Here is a 13,042-nt window from a genome sequence, read left to right on the forward strand (position 1 = left end):
TTTCTCTTCATTTCCCTTAGAATAAAATCAATTCATCATCATTGTACAGCATTGAGCATCCAGCCAAGAGTGGGTATTGTGAAAATTTCATGCTTTCTTGCCCAATATAATTTCTATACACATTTAACTAACTAAAACTATCAATTTAACTAAAAATCAAAACCTAAAAATTCCAAAATCCCCCCCCCCCCTTGAATTTCGGCCAGCACATGGTGTCACTCTTTGATCTCTCTCCTCAAGCATGCCCAATGGAAATAAAGGCATAGGAAAGGTAGAAATCAAGCTAAAATTGAAAAATCTTACCGTTAGACCCGTAAACGGACGAAATTCACGATTTCCCCTTTGAATTTTCTTGTTTCTCTTTGGTTTTTCTTTTTTTCTTCCTTTCCTTTCTATTTCCTCTCTTGTTCTTCCTTATGGCCGGCCAGCACTTAAAATGGGGTTTAAATGGGCTGCCTTTTCATTAAAATAATATTATATCATTAAAAAAAATGCCACTTGTCACTTTCCCATTGGCCCATTTTTAAAATTTCATCCATTTGTTTCCAAATTTTCACCATACACTTGTCCCATATATTCATAGCTTAGATAAAATTCTCAGACTTATCCAAAGTCTCAGTGGAGTAATTTTTGAAATTTACACTTTTGCCCCCGTAAAAGTGAAAAATTACATATTTGCCCAAAAAACTGAAAAATTACCCATAGACATATTTTTCATCCCTTATACTCATACCATTCTCCAATTTGTCAAATTTGATCTAAATTCTCTCAAAATCTCTAATTTTATCCTCGGGTGGTAAAATTACGATTTTTGCCCCTACGCTTTAGAAATCACCAGAATTAAACTTTTTCACTTCCTATCATTAAATTATACTCCAAATAGTTAATCTTGGTCAAAAATTTCACTCCATGATCAAATTATTATCTTAGGTGGCAAAATGACGATTTTTGCCCCTGAACATCAAAATTTTGGATTTTACCCCAAATGAACCCTCGAACTCCGAACAATCATTTTTAGTCATTCCTTGACTATAAAATATTAAATTTCATCCTACAATTCTTATTTGAACTAGTTCGAGGTTAAATCAATTTAAGTGTACCGTTAGGTACAATATCGGGTTTCGTCTATTCTTAGGTGCTTTTCTAGCGTAATAACATGCTACTCAATGCATGTATGTCATGACATGTGTTTATAGGGTCAGGTTTTACAAAAATAATCAAAAGTTGAAAGAAAAAGAGAAGCAACAGGAGTATGAGAGTTCGAAGTGTGAAATTGAAAAGTTAAAGGGATTGTTGGAGTGTGATAAAAATAGTCAAAAGCTTATGATAAAAATAGTCAAAAGCTAAAAGAAAAAGAGAAACAACGGGAGTATGAGAGTTTGAAGTGTGAAATTGAAAAGTTGAAGGGATTGTTGGAGTATGATAAAAATAATCAAAAGTTGAAAGAAAAAAAGAAGCAATAGGAGTATGAGGTTTTCGTTAGCTTAAAAAATGATATAGCGATAATAAAGGCTGATGTGGAAGCTATTTGATTTAAAGAGTTTTGTGTGCCCCAAGTTGTTTGCACTACATCACATGGTGGTAATCCTATGAGAGATGAACATGCAAGAGAAGAACCTTTATGTAAGGAAGATGTTTCAAATTATGGTCAATCCAATGCACCAATAGCCAATGAAGGAGGGTCTAATATTGTTTTATCTTGTGATAACTTAGGAAACTATAATATTATCCAGGATTTTCCCAATGAATCACCTAAAGAGTTCCCAAAGGAATTGACTTTGTATCATCTGTCAATAGTAAATGATAAATGTTTTTCATCTCCATATCCTACTTTGAAAGAAAATATGTCATCTCCAACCATTCCTATGAAAGACAAAGTAAAGAGATACATAGTTAGAAAGGTAAATATAAAGGTATGAATATAAATTACTAATTATGTATTTCGGTTGAATGATATGCATGAATTATTTGTTAACAAAGTGTTCTGCAAAGAATATTTGTTTTTAAATAGCTTATTCAAAATTCGCTACAGTGTGCTAATAATTCTTATAGGCCTTAGAGGATGTTGAAATAGTTTTGATTCATTCCAGTGAAGGTGATAAAGAGTGTCTATTGGATGCGGCATCCTTTGTTCCTACATTGGTGAATAAATAACATTTGCCATATCAAATCTCTAATGTTAAGGAGAAAGTGCATAAAAATACAATTAAGAAGTCTAAGTCAAAGGTATTGAGATAATAATATTTTTTCTATTTTGTTGAATTTTTTTGTTTATTAATGCTGTAATGAAATTTACATTATTATAAAGGTTTGTCTACGGAGTCCAAGTGTTTCATCACCTTATAAACTGCCTGATAATTTAAACGATATATGCAACTATGTGTGGAATAAACATTGAAACAGTTAGTTTTAATAGTTTGTGCATATTTTTTTTTTTAATAAAAGCTGCTAATTAATTATTTCTTAACGTAGTGAGGAGAAAATTGTTGATTTCATTGACACATATGCAATTAGGACTGAGATGATGACATTGGAACCAAGGAAGTGGCTTGATGATACAATAAGTTGAATTGTTCATTATGGTTATATATATATATATATACTATAATATATATATATGGGTATGTTGCAGTTTTTTCTCAATGTTTGACCCAAAAAAATTGTTGAAGGTAATTAATATGGTGGGTTATGCATGCATGCTAAATGCCAAGGAAGAATCAAACCCTTGGACAAGATGGTATATGCCATGTTTTGTTTCGGTAAGATATCAATTTCATTAATATTTTTATCAAATATGTTATAATTTTTTCAATTATTTTGATTACGTAATTCAATGAATTATGTATGCTAGCAATATGTATGATAGTTTTTGTATTGCAATAGGATTGTATCCTACGCAATCTAGCAACCGACTTTAAAGATTTAAACCAACGAGGTCTCCAGCCATACACGAGTTCCATATAAAATTGTGAAATGGTAATATAAATTTGTCAACATTTATTTTTATGTTTTACAATGGCTTGGTCTAATACAGGTTTTTATAATATTGCACTTGGATTTCATTATGCTGGCTAATATTATTGATCAAAATGTGGATACATACACTATGGAAATTGTGGATAGGCATGGGGTGGTGTTGATAGATGTTTTCGATGATTTGTTCATGTTGTTTTATTTTGTGTATAGACTTTAACATTGGTTTACTAATTGTGTGTGGATAGGGGTATAGGTTTTTTATATATCGAAGTTTCATGGTTTTAAAGCTAGGATTTGGGTGAGTTTTTGTTTGTTTATGTAAAACCCGACCCTATAAATGTACATGTCATGACATACATGCACTGAGTTGCATGTTATTATGCTAGGAAAGAACATAAGAAAAGACGAAACCCGATATCGTACCTAACAGTACACTTGAGTTGATTTAACCTCGAACTAGTTCAAATAGGAATTGTAGGATGAAATTTAATATTTTATAGTTCAGGAATGACTAAAAATGATTGTTCGGAGTTCGAAGGTTCATTTGGGGTAAAATTAGAAATTTTGATATTCAAGGGTAAAATCGTCATTTTGCCACCTAAGATAATAATTTGATCATGGAGTGAAATTTTTGACCAAGATTAACTATTTGGAGTATAATTTAATGATAGGAAGTGAAAAAGTTTAATTCTGGTGATTTTTGGAGTGTAGGGGCAAAATCGTAATTTTGCCACCCACGGACAAAATTTGAGATTTTGAGAGAATTTAGATCAAATTTGACAAATTGGAGAATGGTATGAGTATAAGGGATGAAAAATATGTCTATGGGCAATTTTTCAATTTTTGGGGCAAAAATGTAATTTTTGACTTTTACGGGGGCAAAAGTGTAAATTTCAAAAATTACTCCACCGAGACTTTGGATGAGTCTGAGAATTTTATCTAAGCTATGGATATGTGGGACAAGTGTATGGTGAAAATTTGGAAACAAATGGATGAAATTTTAAAAATGGGCCAATGGGAAAGTGACACGTGGCATTTTTTTAATGAAATAATATTATTTTAATGAAAAGTCAGCCCATTTAAACCCAATTTTAAAGTGCTGGCCGGCCATAAGGAAGAACAAGAGAGGAAATAGAGAGGAAAGGAAGAAAAAAAGAAAAACCAAAGAGAAACAAGAAAATTCAAAGGGAAATTCGCGGTTTTCGACCGTTTACGCGTCTAACGGTAAGATTTTTCGATTTTAGCTTGATTTCTACCTTTCCTATGCCTTTATTTCCATTTAGCATGCTTGAGGAGAGAGATCAAAAAGTGATATCAAGGGCTGGACGAAATTCTAGGGGAGAGAAATTGAAATTTTTAGGTTTTGATTTTTAGTTAAATTGATAGTTTTAGTTAGTTAAATGTGTTTAGAAATTAAATTGGGCAAGAAATCATTAAATTTTCACAATACCCACTCTTGGCTGGATGCTCAATGCTGTACAATGATGATGAATTGATTTTATTCTAAGGAAAATGAAGAGAAAATGATGAAAAACGATTAAACGTGATAGAAAAACAAAGTAGAAAATTAACCGAGTTAATGTCCCATTTTTGGCCGAATTTTCCAAGGAAGGGAGTGAGCTGATTTTGTTGTTTTTAGAAGGTTATTGGCTGATATTTAATGGTTAGAAATGTTGGAGAGAGAATGGGATGATTTAGAGCTAAAATGGAGCGCGTTAGCAATTTATCGGGCAAAGTGCCAAAAATAGGTTAATACCGCGTTTAAGCCGTTTTAGGCTATTGCATTTCATACCATGCATTAGTATAGGATTTAAGTTAATTATATAGTGATTTAGCATCAATGTGATGAATTGTGTAAATTTTTGTAATGTGTCTAGGAGGAGAGCCTTCCGGAAAAGGCAAAGAAGTCGTACCCGACGAGTAGTGATCGGGGCGCTTAGAAAGCTTTTAGTTTGTACAAACGGTGAGTAAACTTATTATTATTGTAAATTATCTAGAGTTTATTTTTAAATGCCCTTTATGTATTTTATGAAATGAAAACGAGATTAAAACGGGATTTTTGATGTTTTAGGAATAAATGTGACAAATAAAAATATATTGTATTGATTATGAAATTGAGTAATTGGAGGCTGCAAATTGACTTGAAAAATATATATTTTCCTAGGAATGGCTTATGAGAAATGAGTATATGTGGCTATATTTTGTGAGTGCATTGGGAAATTTATGTAAGTTGTTTTTACTATGCAGGCTGGATAAATAAATAAAAGCCACGTTATACTGTCGAAATTTTATTAAAATTGGTGGGTTAGTCACTGCAGTGACGGGTTTCCGTGGACTGCCTATTAGAGGGGCACGGTAAACCCAGTTATATAGTTACTCCGGTTGTAGAGGCGAGGAGGGTAACTCCTGGGGTAGTATTAGAGCTCACTTCACGTCGAACCCCCACGTGAATGTGTAACTCGGCCAACGCCAAGGAACGGCTGGTTTTAAAAATAAAAATGTGTTTCACGTGTGAATATTTTAACACCCTTGGCGGACTCGGTTAGATGCCTCGGCCAAGGTATCCCCGAGGATTAGTTTTGGCTTGAGCCTTGTTTTAATAAAAGACATAAGCCTTAACAACTGTTTTGGTAAATTACAAATATTTTATGGTTTAAGAAATAAATTGAAAACATTATGAAATGGGTTGAAATTTGTTGTTTAAACTTGCCTCCATTTTACTCGCCTTTAGATATTTATGATAATGTCTGTTTACTCATTGGGATTGCAAAATCTCACCCAACTCCTTTCCACCCATTTCAGGTTCAGTATAGACTGTAGATAGCTGATCTCATCGAGGACTACCATTGGATCTGCATTTTCCAAACCGTAGGTTCACAGTCCTCTTTACTTTTGTTTATTCGGGGGCCCTCTTGTTATTGTAAATTAAATTAAATATTTTGGCTTACTGTATTTCAGTATGTATAAATTTATTTAGCTTTTACGCTATAAAAATTATTCACGTATAACTCTATAAATATTGTTTTATAAGAAAATAGAATATTTTCCTTAATATTTCTTTTATTTTCTTATTATATTCAAATACCGTAATTTCGTTTTTAAATGAAGATTTTAGACTTTTAAACTCATTTTGAATATGAATTATGTGTTTTGTAGTTGTATATTACGTTTTAGCCAGTTTCGAAATTTTTACGAAAAAAATGACCAAAATACCCCCTGTGTGGCGAAAATTTATTTTGATTGTTTTGATCTAAAATAGTATATATTCTCTAAAAACTCGATATTTAACAATGATTGCTCACAGGAAAGGAAAGAAAGTGATATGTAAGCCTTGCGGGGTTCCGGTTGGCATTCTAGATAATGAGTGTCAATCGGGACGTCGCGGCGATTGTCATGGGCCTGAGGAAGGTTCTGGGTCGTGACAGTTTACATATTGTATTGGAGGGGTATACCTTGATTGTTTTTGTAGGCATATGATCCAATGATCAGAGGTGTTTCTTTTGTAATGTTAAAGGCATTTCTTTATTCCCTTTTATTTAATGGAAGCAGTATTATAATTTAAAAAAATGAATTGTATATACATAAGTTTATTGTAGTATAATGATAAATATTTAATAAAAATAGTTTTAATTTATGTAATTGTTTTTTAATTGTTTTGAATTTTATATTGTGTATTTTTTAAATCTCTGTGTCGATGAATGACATTAATATGCATTGGTCTTTATGTGTATTAAACTTAAAAGAGAAGGTTATTAAAGTATTTGACTCTTTACCATTATTCGGTGCTGAAACCAGAAGATTGAATGTGATAAAAAAAGTGGTAAACAATCAATTTAACACAATGTCTTAATTTACATCATTAAATTATATAAATTATATGATTTTTTCATATACATATATTTGAAATTTATGCAGGTCGCATATTTTGAAAAGCTTTTCAAAGGAATTTTATTTGCTAGTAAAGAAACCTGTTGGGAAATTGTTGTTCCCAATGATGTTCCACGACAGTCAAACAGGTAAATGCATAATAAAATATTTAATTTTATTAAATTATGAAAACATTTTATTAAAACATATATCTTAATTTGATCCTCAAATTTTATAATTTTTGCAGCTATGATTGTGGCATGTATGTATGCAAGTTTATGCAAACTGTGCACCTCAATACCTACCATGAAGTGGTAAGTCCGTTACGTTTCATTACATACTCAATAAATAATTTTTTTAATATTATTTGCTTTTGCAATGTGTAGAGGAATTGGATCGGTCTCTTTTGTTGGCTTATCTTGTTAAGCACCCTAATAACAAAAATCGTTCAGTTGTGATAAATGCTATTCATAATGGTTTGCATAATAAGAACATCGATTATGATGCAACCAGAACATATGAAAAAACATAAAAAAAAACAACTTTAAGCTTATGTTTCATTTATTAATGTATGAATCATTCATCAATAATAAATTCTTTTTCATTATTTGACTTTATTGTTGTATTAATAGTTCAAAAAAGTTTTAATGTTATTAAAAGAGGCCATTAGCACATGCATCTTTTATAATATTATTAAATTGAAGTTGTTTTGTTATTTTTCAATTTTGAGGTAGATGCCACTTGGCACAATTATCTTTTATAAAGTTACAAGCCGTATTTCTTTCATTGACGAAAGGAAATCAAAACTTATTATTTACCACTTCACTAAAGTCTTGTAATTCTTTGATTTTAGCTATTGATTCTCTCATGCATCACTTAAGAACTCTTATTTTAACTATTAATATAAAGGGATATTCTATGAGTTATATAATAAATCTCTTCATGTATATATACATAAAAAAACTTTGAATGATTAAAGGAATTTATATGCCAAAAAGTGAAAAATACTTAGAAAATAGACTAATATTTAAAGTGTAAATTCTACAACTCCACAGGGGTTTCAATTTTCAAGCAAGCATGCAAAAGGGGTGTTGAATAGGCAGAGGGAAAAATTAATGCAACATAGAAAAGACAATTGATGGACATTTGGTAGAGCAACAAAGAGCATGAACATCTTTAATCATGATTTTTAGATATCCCCAAGGGCCTCAAAGGCCTTGAAATCTGTAGAATTCAATGAATTAAGTAGTTAGCTGACGAGTTCAGATCAACACTGTGATGGTCAATATTGAAAGCAAAGACAAAAGAAAGTTTTTATCCAATTCAAGGCACGAAAAAATGACTTAAAGTTTTTAAAGTTTTTCCCTTTAAGTCTAACTTTATAAACCAAGCATGTTTAAACTTGTTAAAGCTTATGCCTTTTTAATCCTTTACTAACCATTAACAGTTGCCACCCCGCGCAGTCTTGCAAAAGCTCTAGGGGCGTTTATCTTATGCAAAGTTGTGTGCTTCATTACTTTAGTTGGTGCTTGTCTGTTTTTTGTTCCTTTTTAAAGTTCTTGGGACAATTTTTTTTTTTGGAAACATATCTGTTCAATAATTGTAACTCATTTGCTTCACTTAAATTTCATAAAATTATACAAAAAAAGAGAACGTCAATTGCTAAAACAAATCAAAGGCCGAAACAAGATGAACTGAACAAAGCAAAAGAGCCTAAAACACTAAGGCTAAGCAACAAAATAGAATGAGCTCATTTAGACTATCCAAGTTGATGCCACAGCTTCTTTAAAGGATCCTGCTAGCAGAGTAATATCTCACTGTCTTCAAACAATGGATTTTAGCCCTTATCACAGCCTACCAACGACAAATATACAGTTATGCACAACATCCTTAAATCTTGACTACTGTCCATGCAAAAACAAGATTCCATTCTTATCCATCAAAGTTCCAATGGTGGCATGCAGCTTCAAAAGACATTGGGAGATACACAATACATTTGAAGTAGCCAAAAAGGTTACATTTTCAGCTTAATTGTTACAAGAGTTTAGTATAAAAAAATGAGAAATCAGTTTGCACACAAGAAAACGAAGTTTTAAATTATTTCAGCTTAGATTTGGAAGAGCTCTTAAAAGAATTTGCAATGGGTCGTGCGGGTTCAATTCTCATAACTTTCTTCACGTCATATTTGATCGATGTCAAGACACAAATTAATGCAATCAACATTATGGTATACACATACACAGCTTTTGAAGGATCAGAATTTGCTAGCTTTCCCAAGATCCCTTCCTTGACAAGGCCTCAAATTACTATTAGTGTCCCAAACATGCTCATCCTTCTAGGTTTTAGAAGGCCCACAAGTGCTCCTGCCTCACAAAAGTAGCTTCTAGCAAATACTTATACGAGACCCAGATAAAATAGATGAGATTACAAGACAATATCATTTTTGACAAGATTGGCTCATGGAAGGACACAAAATTGGATAACCATTTGAAGCTAAACTTGCGCAAAACTTGCAAGGTAGTGAAGAGTATTCTAGAACCATCTTGTAGCCTATTATTGGATGTCCATTTTATTTTCCCTTTTACTAACAAATTTGATTGCATATATGTTAGTGAAGATAAGAAAACAGTTAAAATGACTCACTAAGATGGGTTCTAGGAACAATTCAACATATATGAATTTGTGCACTATCACGTATGCAGAGTCAATTGTACTTGGAAACAGATAGTAGAAGAGTTACATACTTGCTTAACATGATAGTTTTTCATTAATTCGGCCAAAAACAATGACATGGAATTGCATTCCGATGGACTAGTGGTGTGCACGTGTGTGTGAGTGTGCATTTTTTGCCTTACGATCAATAGAGTAAGCTTTTATTGTTTATATATGTATACATATAAAAACAATAGCATCATGCCAAATAGTAAACTAATAGAACAAGATAACAAGGTTAGAACAAACAAACTGTTGTACTTTTATTTTCCAACCAGAGTTATGATACTTGTATCAATAAATAGATTTAATGAGGTAGAAAACAAGTATGATAAAAAGAATCCCAACCTCATTGTCATTTTTATGCGTTAGTCTTCCTGTAACAAAACAGAACAGATAATAAATAAACTAAATAAGTAATAATTATCATCATTAGTTGTTTAATAATAATATATGTTATATTATTATACCTCTGATGAATCACCACCAAAAAGTGTTCCCAATTGAGATGGCCATACTTCTTTATTTCTTTCATATACATCAATATCATTATCATCAAGAAGGCAACTGCTTGAGTCTAAACTACGAAGTGCTAGCTCTAGTTGTGGACATTTATTCCTTGTGTGACCTTCCATTCTGTAATTGCCACATTTTCGTGGCTTTTTTTTTTCCCTTCAGTTTTAGGTCCAACTTGCCCTTAACTTTCACTCTAGTAGGATCATGAACATGTTCTGTCAAATTAGAAATTCTATATGTATTGACTTTGCACATATCTTCATACCGTCTTGTTAAACTAGCTATTTCACTCCTCGCTTTGTTAAATGCCTTGGCGAATTGATAAGCAACATGTCATAACTTATTACAGTGAGAGCTTAGAGAAACGTACCGTAGCATTGTCTAGTACTTAGGATTAACATTATCATCCACAACTGCAGGTGCATCATCTTTGGCATTTTTTGTCCATCTTTTCATTATGAGATTCAAAAGGATCCTATTTAATTGCTCTAAAATCATCACATGAATGATATGTGGACATGGTATACCATTTGTTTCAAATTTAAGACATGAGCATTTTATATTTTCATCATTTACATGAAACTCCACATGTATTCGCTCAGAAAGATCTGTATACTTCATCAGATGGTACATTCGTATAGATGGCTCATCATCGATGCGACATTCATGATAATACAATTGTTGTAGACGCATCTCATCTATAAACTTTTTGAATGTTTTTCTTGTATAAACACTTACAACATGCTTTTCAATGTCTTTGAAAATTTGACTTGAAACTGGCTCTATATGGATGAATATGTAATCTTCACCAATCTCATTATTTCGAATATTTTTAATTCCATTTTCAATTGCTCTAACAAACTCCAATAACGTTTTCCTTTCTTTTGAAAGAGAAGCTGTAAAAGAATTCAAACCTTCACAATGTGATGTACTTGTAATTGTTCCAAAAAAATGACCACTCAAGTGTGATTGGGCCCACATATACTTCTTTTTATACATCTCATTTATCCATTGATGTCTTTGCAATGCAAACTTTTTTACCATATCTCTCTCCATTCTCTTTCAAACTTATCAATCGTCGGCCAAGATTTCATGCAAGCTTTAAAATTCTAAACGAATCCAGGTAATGGTGCGTTTGCTTAGGCATTACGAGCAAGATGCCAAGAGCATAGCCTGTGTCATACTCTAGGGAATACCATTTTCAATGCCTTTCTCATAGCTCGGTCCCCATTAGTAATCACAGATATTGGCTTTTTGTTAATCATACATTCTAAAAATGTGGTCAAAGCCCAAATATAGCTTTGAGCATATTCATTTGTGAGCAATGCTAATGCAAAAATGGTGGTCATATGATGATGATTCACACCAATGAAAACCAAAAGAGGCAAATTAAATGTGTTTTTCTTATAAGTTGTGTCAAATGCCAAAACATCACCGAAACAAGCATAATCTGATCTTGATATAGAATCAGCCCAAAATAAATTCTTCAGTTTGTTATCATCATAAGTTGTGTGCTTCATGTAGAATCCATTATCTATTTCTTTTTTCACTCCAAAATATAACAGCATTGCTTGAACATCACCATCATTTACTTCAACATGTCTTTCGGCTGCCATACGATTATAAAAACTGTCACGACTCGGTACTCCCTTCGAGCTCGTGACAACCGTCGCGTTGTCTCAATCGACACTCGTTACCCAGAATGTCAACCTGAACCCCGCAAGACTTTAATATCAGCTTCTCATTTCCCCTATGAGTAACTGTTGCCAAATACCACGTTCTAAAAAATTTTAAACTGTTTCCAACTTAAAACAAATAAAATAATAATTTTTATCTCACAGGGGTATTTTGGTCATTTTTCTCAAAAATTTCTAAACTGGTTAAAATGTAATATACAAGTACAAAACACATAATTCATAATCAAAATGAGTTTAAAAGTCTAAAATCTTCATTTAAAACGAAATTATGATTATTTGGATATAATAAGATAATAAAAGAAATATTAAGCAAAATATTCTATTTTCTTATAAAATAATATTTTTAGAGTTCTACATAAATAAATTTTGTAGTGTAAAAGTTAAATAAATTAATACATACTGTAATACAGGTAACCAAAGTAAAAATTTAATTTACAGTGACACGTGGGCCCACGAATAACTAAAAGTATTAAAAGAAATGAACCTACAGTTTTTGGATGTGGCAAGTCCAACTGAAGTCCTCGACGATATCAATTATCTACAATCTATTCTGAGCCTGAAATAGGTGGAAAGGAGGGTGGTGAGATTATAAAATCCCAGTGAGTAAACAGATACCATCTAAACCATCTAAAGTCGAGTAAATGGAGACAATTAAAATAAGTCATCATATTGTAATTTTATTACCTTTCAACTCATTTCAACCAAATAAAATTAATTCATATAAATCGAGTAATTAACATAGCTTATGAATTTCTTAAAACTTTGCTCATGCCAAAAATTATTCTCATACTCAGTTATCAGGGATACCTTGGCCGAGGGCTATCCCAAACTGAGTTCGCCAAGGTTATTAAAAAGTTATATACTCATAAATCATGTTTTTATTTAAAAAATATAGTCGTTCTTTGGCGTTGGCTGAGTTCGCCCTCACGTAGTGGTTTGGTGTGAAGTGAACTCTAAAAGTTATACCTCGGGAGTTACCCTACTCGCCTCTCCAACCGAGGTAAAATATGTTAGGATTTCGTGCCCCTCTAATAGGCTAGTCCATAGAACCCAGCCCACTACAGTAAGCAATACCCACCATACAATAAAATTTTGACAACATGACGTGACTAATATTGAAATACCTCATACTTTGATATGGTGATAAATAAAGTTGATCGAATGCAAATTGAGGTCAATTAAAATGTTTAAAAGTGATAAAAGATGAAAGGAGTAGTTTAGGATAAAATATTCCGCAAGTGAGAAAATAACAATAAAATAATAATAATTTTATC

The 13,042-nt window shown here is 32.0% G+C and overlaps 1 long non-coding RNA gene across 1 annotated transcript; it reads right to left on the minus strand.

Annotated features, from left to right (window-relative positions):
• LOC108662194 lies at nucleotides 11,455-12,318 on the minus strand. Its single transcript, XR_001927996.1, has 2 exons — nucleotides 12,257-12,318; nucleotides 11,455-11,831 (listed from the first exon to the last, which is right to left on the minus strand). It is a non-coding gene; the product is annotated as an uncharacterized LOC108662194 (long non-coding RNA).

Source organism: Theobroma cacao, chromosome 5 (genome assembly GCF_000208745.1).
Source record: "Theobroma cacao cultivar B97-61/B2 chromosome 5, Criollo_cocoa_genome_V2, whole genome shotgun sequence".
NCBI classification, from domain to species: domain Eukaryota; kingdom Viridiplantae; phylum Streptophyta; class Magnoliopsida; order Malvales; family Malvaceae; genus Theobroma; species Theobroma cacao.